At 40.9% G+C, this 11,146-nt stretch overlaps 1 pseudogene; it reads right to left on the reverse strand.

Moving 5' to 3' along the window:
• Positions 1 to 959: 959 nt before the first annotated feature.
• LOC128777415 (ribosomal biogenesis factor-like) lies at positions 960 to 1,600 on the reverse strand (annotated as a pseudogene).
• Between the last annotated feature and the right edge of the window lie 9,546 nt (positions 1,601 to 11,146).

Raw genomic sequence — 11,146 nt, forward strand, 5'->3', positions numbered from 1 at the left:
CAATGGAAGGAGATCTGTAATCCTCATCTGAAAAGACAAGAGTTACATGAGATCTTCTTCAAGTAGAGGGGACATTTTTTAGAAGAAAAATATTGCAACTATTAATTTCTTGCTTAATCTTCTGAACAGCAGAATAATAGTGGGATTCCTTCCTTTCCACTTAAAGTCTTCCAGGTAGAACCTTCCTTTTTCAGTTCTAAAAGATCACTGTTGACACGGACATTTTTGAGGGCTTGGATTCTCCTTCCCTTTAATAGTGCTTATGCTTTTCTGGGAAAGGAAATCACACAAAAATTTAAAACTGTGAATCAAAAAGTTAGGAAAGAAGGTCCCACTGTACAAACCTTGTTATGAAAGCCTGCAGCCATCCCTGGTATTAGCTGATCTCTTTGCACCTCTACATTTTATAGCCTTCCTCAAACTCCACTCCTCCTAAGTGAAACTTTCCTGCTCCTAGTTCAACCTCCCTCCCTGGACTACAGGAACGATGGTGATAGCTTGTGTAAGTCCAACCAGGAGTCCAAGTGCCTACCGAGGCTAAAGACATGTTTGCTGGGCAGGGCTGATGGATAGCTCCTTAGGATACTAACAGTGTTTAGGGAGTTGAGTTCTCTTCTGCGCCTACCCCTGACTATAGATGAGGAAGACCACAACTGGTCAAAACCAGCTAATTAAAATTGAGTCACTCCGTAGAAGGCCAAATGGCCCTAGATAAATAGAAATTCATTCTTACCTGCCCCCCATTCTCCTTCCTTTCCTTCTCTTTGTCTCTTTTTTAGTTCTAGAAATAATTATCCTTTTTCGACTGCCTACATAAAGGCACCCCACGGTTCAACTCACTTGGCAGTAGCCTAAACAGCTCCTTATCCTTTCTATATAGACTTTATTTACTTTTTAAAAAACATACAAAATACTGAATTTATTGCTCTTTTTGCTGTACTTGGTATATCCACACTGTATTACACTTGAGCCGTTAATCTTGTTGCTTCATCACCATTAACTGGTTCATTTTCTTCTTTTCTTTCATTCCTTCCTGTTAATGTTTATTTATTTTTGAAAGGGGAGTGCATGAGCAGGGGAGGGGCAGAGAGAAAGGTGGACAGAGGATCCGAAGTGCTCTGAGAGCAGACAGCCTCAGGCGGAACTGGAACCCATGAACCACAAGAGCATGACCCGAACCAAAGTCGGATGCCCAACTGACTGAGCCACCCAGGTGTCCCTAATTGGTTCATTTTCATGTCACTGCTGAGGAATCAGCTGTTGCTGCAGAGGTTCAGGGGAAAGGCCTTTTGAGAAATGTGGAAGTTTCTTTTGTATATCTACAAAAGCTTTATTTCACTGTTAACTTTTTCATCACTCACAATGTTTATCTTCATAAGATTGGTGGGAACTGGTTTTGCTTTGTTTTTCGTCTTACAGTTCTTTTGTCTGGCTATATGGAATACATTCCTGGACTTCTGCCCTCTTAGTTTGTTCTTGGCCATTGTCTTCCATACCCTTGCAGCAACTCATGCTCCAGGCAAGACATCTGCCTTTCTGTATAGACTTTAAAGTTCAAGGATGAAAAAGAATGAAGGATGAAAATAACTAGCAACCAGAAAGAAGTTTAGTTATTTATCACTCCAGTAGTTGTGTGCGTTTATGTGTGTTTTAATATTCCAAAACTCGGAAATTGAACCCATCATTCACCAGGACATATTTTTTTATTGGTCAAATATATTTACAATAAGGTTGTCATTCCTTTTATGTGTGTATCATTTTCCATTTCAAAGCACTTTCACATGCACAACAGCTAGACTTAAATTATAGCACCCATTTTGCAGATCTGGAAATTGGACTCAGATGGACAAAGGGGCATGCCAAGGTCGCAGACCTAATGAATTAGTCACCGCGCCAGAATTAAAATCTGGCTTTCTTATTTATTATGAGCTTCTTTTGTGGGGGGAAATGGGGTACTACTCTCTATACAAGGTTTATATCCTAGTCTTCGAGATTTCCTCATGGGGGGAGAAAAGTACTATTCTACAAGCAATGTCTTGGAGCCGATGTCAGGAACAGACTTTCAGGTAGTGTACCAGCGGTATACCCTACTTAATATGACATATGGCTTCACAGGATTGAAAGATATTTTGTGGCAAAAAGACCTGAAATCACCATTTAATAGAATATAACCACGGAAAAGTTATTTGACCTCTTTGAGTTTGCTTCCTCACCTACAAAATGGTGACAATATTGTTAATCCCACAGGGCTGGTATAAGGCTTAAACGACATTCGCAAACCACTCTGTTAGTAGATTGTAGATGCTTGGTGTTAGAATTCTTTTCCTTCTCTTGAAAGAGAAAGTGCTGCCAGAATTAGAGAGTCAGGAGACTAAGATTAAGGAAGGCTGAGGTACCAGGATTCCCTCTCCCTTCTCAAGGACCCTCCACCTGCAGGCCATAGCCCCCTCCCAAACTGTAAGACTCAGATAGGAGGTAGGGATAGGTAGGTAAAGGTCAGATCACAGGAACCCTGGTAGGCCATGGCATGGACTTCGGAGTAACCTGATCAGAAAGCAATTTGAGGTTCTTTTTTCTGTTCCTCCAACTCACCAAGCTTGTTCCTACATCGGGGCCTTTGCACTTCCTCATTCCTCTGCTTGAAAACACATGAACCGGGGTGCCTGGGTGGCTCAGTCAGTTGAGTGTCTGACTTCGGCTCAGGTCATGATCTCATGGTTTGTGAGTTCAAGCCCTGCGTCGGACTCTGCTTGCTGACAGCTCAGAGCCTGAAGCCTGCTTCAGATTCTGTGTCTCTCCATCTCTCGGCCCCTCCCCTGCTCATGCTCTGCGTCTCTCTGTCTCTCAATAATAAATAAATGTTTAAAAAAAAAAAAAGAAACACATGAACCTTAGGTGGTCACATGGCTCACTCCCTGACTGCATACTGTGCCATTCAAGGAGGCTGTCTCTATCCAAATTAATTAAAATACCATCGCCCTGACTACTAGTCACTCTTCAATCCCTTAGCCTTTTATCTTGATTGGATTTTTTTCCTCAACACTTACCAATACCTGAAATTATACTACATATTTACTTAGTTATTGTCTATCTCTTCTGCTAGAATGTAAGCTTCATAAAGACAGGGACCTCATCTGCCTTGTCACTCTATTTCCCCAATACCTAAAGGAATGAATGGTAAATAGTAGGTGTTTAATAAATAATGAATGAGTGAATGTGGATATTGTTATATAAATGAAATAATGTATTCTAGGACCAGTTATTAGTTAGCACTGTGGATTTCTCAGACTGCCACCTTTATATCTGATTTTAACTGCTAAGTGCATTTTCAGCATTACATTAGGATCCTTATAAAGAATAACTTATAGGGCTACCTGGGTGGCCCAGTTGGTTAAGCATCGGACTCTTGGTTTCAGCTCAGGTCATGATCTCACAGTTTTGTGAGTTCGAGCCCCGGGTCGGACTCTGTGCTGCCAGCGCAGAGCCTGCTTGGGATTCTCTCTCTCCCTCTCTCTCTGCCCCTCCCTGACTCACATTGTCTCTGTCTCTCTCAAAATAAATAAATAAACTTAAAAAAAAATTTTTTTTTTAAAAGAGCAATTGTAAATGACATATTCCAAGAAATTGTATAAACATGAACTATTCTCTAAAATTGGCAATTTCACTTAGAATGATGCCAAAGGCGAGATGGCAGGAAGAATTCTAAAGCATAGACCTGATCTTATCACCTGTCTGCCCCACTCTTCAGTGGCTGCCATCATTCTGGGCAATCTTCAAAAACTCTGCTCTGAAGGACCCTTGAGATCTCTTCAGAGCTCTTGTGTGTCCCCTTGCATCATCTCCTATAGAGGGCACCTATTCCCCCACTTGATATTAGCAACACCTCTTTTCATTCTCACAAGTGTCCCGATTTCAGTCATGATATATATGGTCATCCTACTTGTTTCACCCTTTTCCACAAGGCCTTCACTCTAACCAGACCCATCCACCAGCAGGTCTCCAAACAAGAAAGACTCTTTTGTACCTTTCTTTGAGCAATTTTTCCTCAGCCTAGGATACCTTTCATTCTTCCAGATTCCAACTCTAGTATCAACCCCTCTAGAAAGGCTCTCCCAGAAATTTTCCTCCAGCCTAATTTAGATTAGGCAAACACCCCAGGCTGCTTTGGAATTGCTTGAGGAGCTTTTTGAAAATACAGCTTTCTGGGCCCCTCCACCTCATGTTGGGATTCAGCAAGTCTGGCGTGGGACCCAGGAAATCTGCTTGCCCCCCCCCACCCCCGCAACTGTTCCCACAATATCTTCTGTATACTGTTCCAGGTACCTCTCTGTTGTAAGCTACTTATCTGTTTCCTTCAGGTGTCTATAAACTCCTTGTGGGCACGAGCCATGGCCCTCACCTTCAGTGAGTCTCCACTGACTAGAATCAGCACTCCGTAAATGATACATGAAGAAATGAATAATAACGGCAAACATTTACAGTAACACTTATCACGTGCCAGGCACTGTCCTATGTGGTTTTTTTGTGTATTAACTCATTATTTCAGAAGATATTTTAGCCCTTAAGGGCATAATCATTAACTTGTAAGATAAAGGATATTAGGAACATTAAGGTACTAAGAATTAACTCTAGAAAGTGCAAGGTGTGATATATAAATTTTTTTTAAGTAAACATTTTTTTCACAAACCTTTTTTTAATGTTTATTTATTTTTGAGAGAGTGTGAGTGGGGAGGAGCAGAGAGAGAGAGAAAGAGAGAGAATCTTAAGCAGACTCAGTGGTGTCAGCATGGAAGCGGCCGACCCGGGGGCTCATACTCACACGGTGAAATGATGATCCGGCCGAAGTCAGAGACGTTTAACCGACTGAGCCACCCAGTTGCCCCGGGAAACATTTATTTTAAGACAGAATACTTCTTGAAAGTCTTCTACGTACATTGAATCATGTTGATCCTTTCCCCAAATGAGTACCCAATGTGCCTTCCTGGAGAACTTTGTAAGTCTGACTGAAGTACCTATGATTTCATTGCTATGTCTGACCTTTCCTGACCGTTCTGTGCTGGGCCATCACCTTGCACCTTCCAGGGTTTTGTTTTCTATCTCGGACCTCTTTAACAAAATGCCTGGGGAAAAGAACAGGAGTGGAGCTTCTTCACTATACCCTTCAACTTTAAATGTTAGCACTCTCTGTGGATATCCTGTAAAATTAAGGGGAGCTCATGAAGGGCTTGTGACTCACAAAGAGCTTAAAGCGTTTTAAATGTACAGTTCTGGTAACGGTGTCAGATTATGGATTTTCAAATGGCAGCCACAATCATGATTTAGAACAGATGGCCAAACCTCAGGCAACAGAATCAACAGAATTTTCTGCCATCCCAAGAGGCTAACAGAATCCAAGAGAAGTATCTGACATCACCTAAATTGGTAAACAGCTCAAAACAATCTTAATTAACAGTTTGCTGGAGCACTTAATGACAGAGAGCATGCCTCAGTAGAAATTGGTACTCTTAGGCAGCTCTCATATATTATTAACTGCATAGGGAAGATGGTCGAATGCCCTGGAAAAAAACAGTCAAAATTAGAAATTAGGAAATCTTGATTTTGGTCCATGCTGCGACACTAGGTGACCTTGGGCAGTAATTTGAACTTTCTGAACCTATTTCCTAGTTTATAAAATGATGTCTAAATTCCTTCTTTTAGCTTCAAATGTGTACCCCAGGCAACTGGGGGGTCAGGGAGAGCTTAAGTGTAAATGGGTAGAATAAGAATCATGCAAACATTATGGTAAAGTAAAATCCATCTTTCAACATACAAGAGGCTCAGTAGTGAAAGGTAACTCCTATTATTCATGTTGTTCCCAGAGTTCCTATGGCAGAGCATATTATTTTCCTAGAACTATTCATGCTTGCAGCATAGCAAACCATAGTGCCTATGGGTAAAAGGAGCCTTTCTGAAATCAACAAAATCATGTAACATTGTCAGTTAAGAAATGTTGAACTATTTTTCATGTGGTCATCTTCAGGTGTCAGTGTCGTCAATCTTCTGGAACAGCCTTGGAAGAGAATAAGTTATCTTTTCAGCATTGCTTGTTAACCGGTGCAAGAAACCAATGGGGAAAGACTCTACAAAGTCCCTCAGCAAGTCGGCTAAAATGTAGTCTCAAAAGTTTCAGCCTGAAATAACCCAGAACTAGTCAGGCCTAGAGGCCAACAGGCAAATTTCACTCTGTATTTTTTTTTTTTTTATCCTCCCCATGTTTCTTTGACAGATTTTTTTTTTTTTTTTTACGGTCTACATTCAAGTTTTCAGGAAAAGTTATGGTGTGTATTTTGTGGAAGTGATGGAAGAAGAGAGGTTGAAGAGAAGGGACGAGGGAGTAGAAGAAGAGGACAGAATTAAACTCCCCGGGGAAGGAAGCCTACTGCTTCTCAAGTTACCATTTGTAAACCCTTTACCCGGTTCTGTTTGGCCTATTGTCCTGGGTAAATCATCCATTGAAAATCAAGCCCTTCAGCTCATTATATATTCTTCATTTGAGGTGACCAGAACCATTTCCTGAAACCTGGTTTGGGTGCTAATTACCTGCTCAAACACCTTGGAAATACCTCCGTGGATTTGTCATAGGAAAATTTCACTTTTTTATTTTTCTTAAATTGAGCACACTTATTGCAAGGGCCTCTTTTAACTTCCCAGTCGTGACAATAAAGGCCATCTGAGGGAGCAGAGCCTTCTGCTGCTCTGGTTACTGAGAAGTGACGCTCACTCCTCCCCAGCTTCCCCAAGGCGTAGCTTGCAGCTCTGCCTCAATTGTAGAGAAATGTTTACCGAAGTCAGCCACATCTTTCTATACAGAGAAGTAAGCTGCTTTTTCTTCCAGGGCCTCTCTCTCCCCTCCTCTGCACGGAGGCAAGAGACTCTTTACAAATACCCGAAGAAACTTGTACAAAAGAGAATCGCACTCCTTTTCTTCCCTTCAGATTTTAAAATAATTGTTTCTGTCAGACTTCCTCCTCTAGTAACCCTCCAATGAAAAAAAAAAACCTCAAACTCAGAATATGCCTGGCCATAGTGACAGGATGGTATTTCTTTCTATCCATTTTGAAACTGAAAAAAAAAAAATCTTTTTTCCTGGGGAAAAATGTTTAATCATTTATGTATCTCTAATTGGTGCCATACAAAATTTTTTGTTGCCTTGTCTTTCCTTCCCACATCTAAATAAACCTAAATCCAAAAGCATGAATGCAGGTGTCATCTTTAGGAAAAATAATCAAATAAAGCCAGAAATACATGGAACAAAATCTACACCAAAAGAACCAATATACGTCAATATTTTAAATACACAGTATTTCCATCTTTTATCCCTGGAAAAGAACTGGTAATTCATCAATTTCATTCTACATCTGTTGCATCCTGACTAGGCAAGATTCCTCCCCCCCTCCCCCCCTTCCTTAAGAAAACTGAAGGTGAAGACTGTCTCTATGTGGCACTGTGGTATAAGTGACCGCTGTTGTGGAGGAGAAAAGCCCATGAAGCTTAAAAATTTTGCAAAGAGAAAACAATCCTCCTGCAGACCACAATAAATAAAATAACAGCAGTGGGGTGATTTGCAACCATGTAACGGGGCTTTTGTCTGGGTCTATTTCTCTGTGCCTTGAGGGTTTCTGTGTTCCTTCTCTGCAGGATCTCAGTGTTTCGCCCCTCCATTACAAAGGCCCAGGGCTTGAGCCCCTCCTCCAGCTGTTCACCCCCAATCTTGCCCATGCTGAGGCTTACTTACAGCAGACTGAAGAGTTTCAGTGGGGTGCAGGGCACTGCAATTTAGGATTTCTGCAGTACAGGGTGAATTTTCAAGAGTGCATCAGAGAGGGGAGCCAGACTTAAAAATAGCCTTTACTCATCCTATTAACCATTTCATTGCTGCGTTGGTTTTTAAGGCAGGGCCAGCAGGCTCTTTTTTCTCTAGGAGACACCAAAATTGCTACAGCTGCTTCTGGCAGTCTGCATGAAGGCAAAACTTCACCATGTCTTGGAAGACAGGCGAATAAATGCTGTGACTCATTATAGAAAGAACTATGAAAAATTATTGCATTCTCCTTTCTGCCAAGTTTGAGGGCAGGGAAGAAGGGAAGGGATTACAGTGCAGGGAGAAGGGGAGTGAAAGAAGGAAAGGAGAAATCTTGGTGAACCGGAGGAGTGAAGAAGCCTCTTGTTCTGGTTTGTATTGATCTTATTTAAGCATGGGGAGAGCTGATGAGTCTGTGATTGTTTTAATGACCATGAAACCTATGCATTCAAAGAAATAAATGAAGCTATGTAATCACCTTCTAAGTAATATCAAAGAACCACAGAAGGGCTAGGGGGAGGGGCGTCATTGTAAAAGAGTCTTTACATCATACAGGGCACCGCAGGCAAAGGTAAACGAGGGGCTGAAGTATTTCTAGGGGGAGAAGAGCCTACGATTCAATACTTTATAGCCGTGGCCCACCTAAGGCAAGGAAGGGTAAGGCGCTGAAGCAATATGGGTGAGGGAAATGCTGTTGTTGGAGGTCTGTGAGTAGTTTCTAAAGCAAGTAAAACTTTGGAAGTGCAACAACACAGAATATACAGACAATGGACAAACAGAGTCAGAGGCTGTTGACCAAGTGAGGGTTACTTTACATTTTGAATAATAACAAAAACACACTTGGTTCAATCCAAAGACAAACTATCTTTTTAAAAAAATGACACTTAAATGTGACATTATAAAATTATGTGGCCGCTTGTCTAAGGGAAGGTACGAAGAAACACGAGACCCTGACTCTGTCTTGGAAATTAGCAAGACAGCGAGGACACGTACAACAAAGATAACAAGCAATATGACGTTGTTTAATACGCTGTTGTAGTTAGCTGATTGCACCACTATTTGTGATTTTTAAGGAAGTTGCACATTTGACAAGTTACTGCAGGTAAAAGGAAGAGTGCCAACTCTGGACGCTCACAGACCTGGTTTCCAATCCTAGTTCTTCCCCTTGTTAGTTCTCTAGCTCAGGGAAAATTATGTAATACACGTGGGCCTCAGTTTTCTCGTCTGCAAAATGAGGTTATCATCATCTGCCTCCTCTGGTTGCTGTGAGGATTAAATAAGATAATAAATGGAAAGCACCTGGTTGTATTTGGGCAGGTGCCCAATCATAACAGCTGTTATGGTGAATCCGATCATTCTAAATAGGTAACAGAAATTCTTTCTTTCTTTCTCTTTCTTTCCCTTTCTTTCTTTCTTTCTTAAGGCTTTCATTTAGGGGCACCTGGGTGGTTCGGTCAGTTAAGCATCCGACTCTTGACTTTGGCCCAGGTCATGATCTCACGCTTCATGAGTTTAAGACCCACATCGGTCTCTGTACTGACAGTGCAGAGCCTGCTTGGGGTTCTCTTTCTCCCTCCCTCTCTACTCCTTCCCTGCTTGCTCTTTCTATCTCTATCAAATTTTTAAAAAATAAATAAATAAGAGGTGCCTGGATGGCTCAGTCGGTTGAGCGTCCGACTTCATCTCAGGTCATGATCTCACCGTTCCCGAGTTCCAGCTCCGGGTCAGGCTCTGTGCGGACAGATCAGAGCCTGGAGCCTGGTTTGGATTCTGTGTCTCCCCCTCTCTCTCTGCCTCTCCCCCACTCACACTCTGTCTCTCTCTCAAAAATAAATAAACATTTTTAAAAATTTATAAAATAAAAAATAAAATCTTTCATTTAATATTTGCTAGTGGGTATAAGCTTTTCATATGCCTTTTTAAAAAGTTTATTTATTTTGAGAGAGACAGAGACAGCGCGAACAGAGGAGGAGCAGAGAGAAAATCCCAAGCAGACTCTGGGCTTGTCAGCACAGCGCCTGACACAGGACTTGATCCCACCAACTGTGAGATCATGACCTGAGCTGAAATCAAGGTTCAGACACTTAATCAACTGAGCCACCCAGACATCCCAATAGGTAACAGAAACTCTTAAGAAAATTATAAACCCCAGGAAAATAAAAACTCACTAAAAAAACAAAAAGCCACACCTTAAGCCCTTCAAACCATGAGGCTTCTGGTCATGATTTTATTAAATGAATTGCTACAAACAGGGTTCAGGTTCATCTGAATATCAGATGAATAACAAATATTTTTTTAGTATAAGTATGTCCCATGCAATACTATACTGAACAATTGTTTGTTGCTTATCTAAAATTTGAGTGTAACTGATCAGTCCTTTCTTTTTCTTCTTCTTCTTCTTCTTCTTCTTCTTCTTCTTCTTCTTTTCTTCTTTTTAAATAAATCTGGCAACCTAACTGCAAACAGTAAAAACCCAAGTATGTTTAATTCCTAGTTCTTTTAGCCCAAGTTCCTATGGAGGTAATAGGAAAGGAATCCTTATTTCAGAAGGTTTTTTTTAAAATTAATAAATGAAATTAATATTACTCAAAGTGTTCAAATATCCAGAACATAACCTGTGTATATAAAAAATGTTTAAAAAATATTTCCATGTTTCCATTTCATATTAACCAAGTGGCTTTGGTTTTTAATAACCTTCCACCCAAACCATGGCAATGTACTGTTTCTAGGTTCCCTTGGCCAGTTCGGAACCAGCTACTACCCAGGCCTGGAACAGGTTTGTTTTGTTTTGTCTTTCCTCTCTCTCCAGTGCAGGGCACCATGGAAACTGGAGTTTGCACACAGGCCTGTGGCACCAACGACACCCACATTGAGATTCTTTGTCAAAAGGAATGGTTCTTTCCAGTAAAATGGTGTTCTGTAGGTGAGGGGAAATTATGTTCAGGAAATGTTTAGGTCAATGGAGTAACTGTAAAGTGGTATTAGGGACATGTGTGTGACATTAGCATGTGCTTAATTAACACTTGCTTGGTATTCCTTTGTTATTTTTCTGTCTTCTGTGGTGACAGAGTAAAGGCCTATCACAGCACAATAAAATTCAGAAACTTACTTCAACAGTGAAGTTAATACACGAAGTGTGAGCTTTGAACTCTTAATTCTGTCAGCCACTACCTATGTATGGGGAATGTTAATAAGGATTTCTGATTTAGCACTGTCAACAAAAGACACCATACTAAAGTTTACTTTCACACATATTTACTTGGCTTGGTGGTAACATGATCGATAAGTCACATGCTTATATATAAA

Source organism: Panthera pardus, unplaced genomic scaffold, assembly GCF_024362965.1.
Source record: "Panthera pardus isolate Hobbes unplaced genomic scaffold, ASM2436296v1 HiC_scaffold_16, whole genome shotgun sequence".
Taxonomy (NCBI): Eukaryota; Metazoa; Chordata; class Mammalia; order Carnivora; family Felidae; genus Panthera; species Panthera pardus.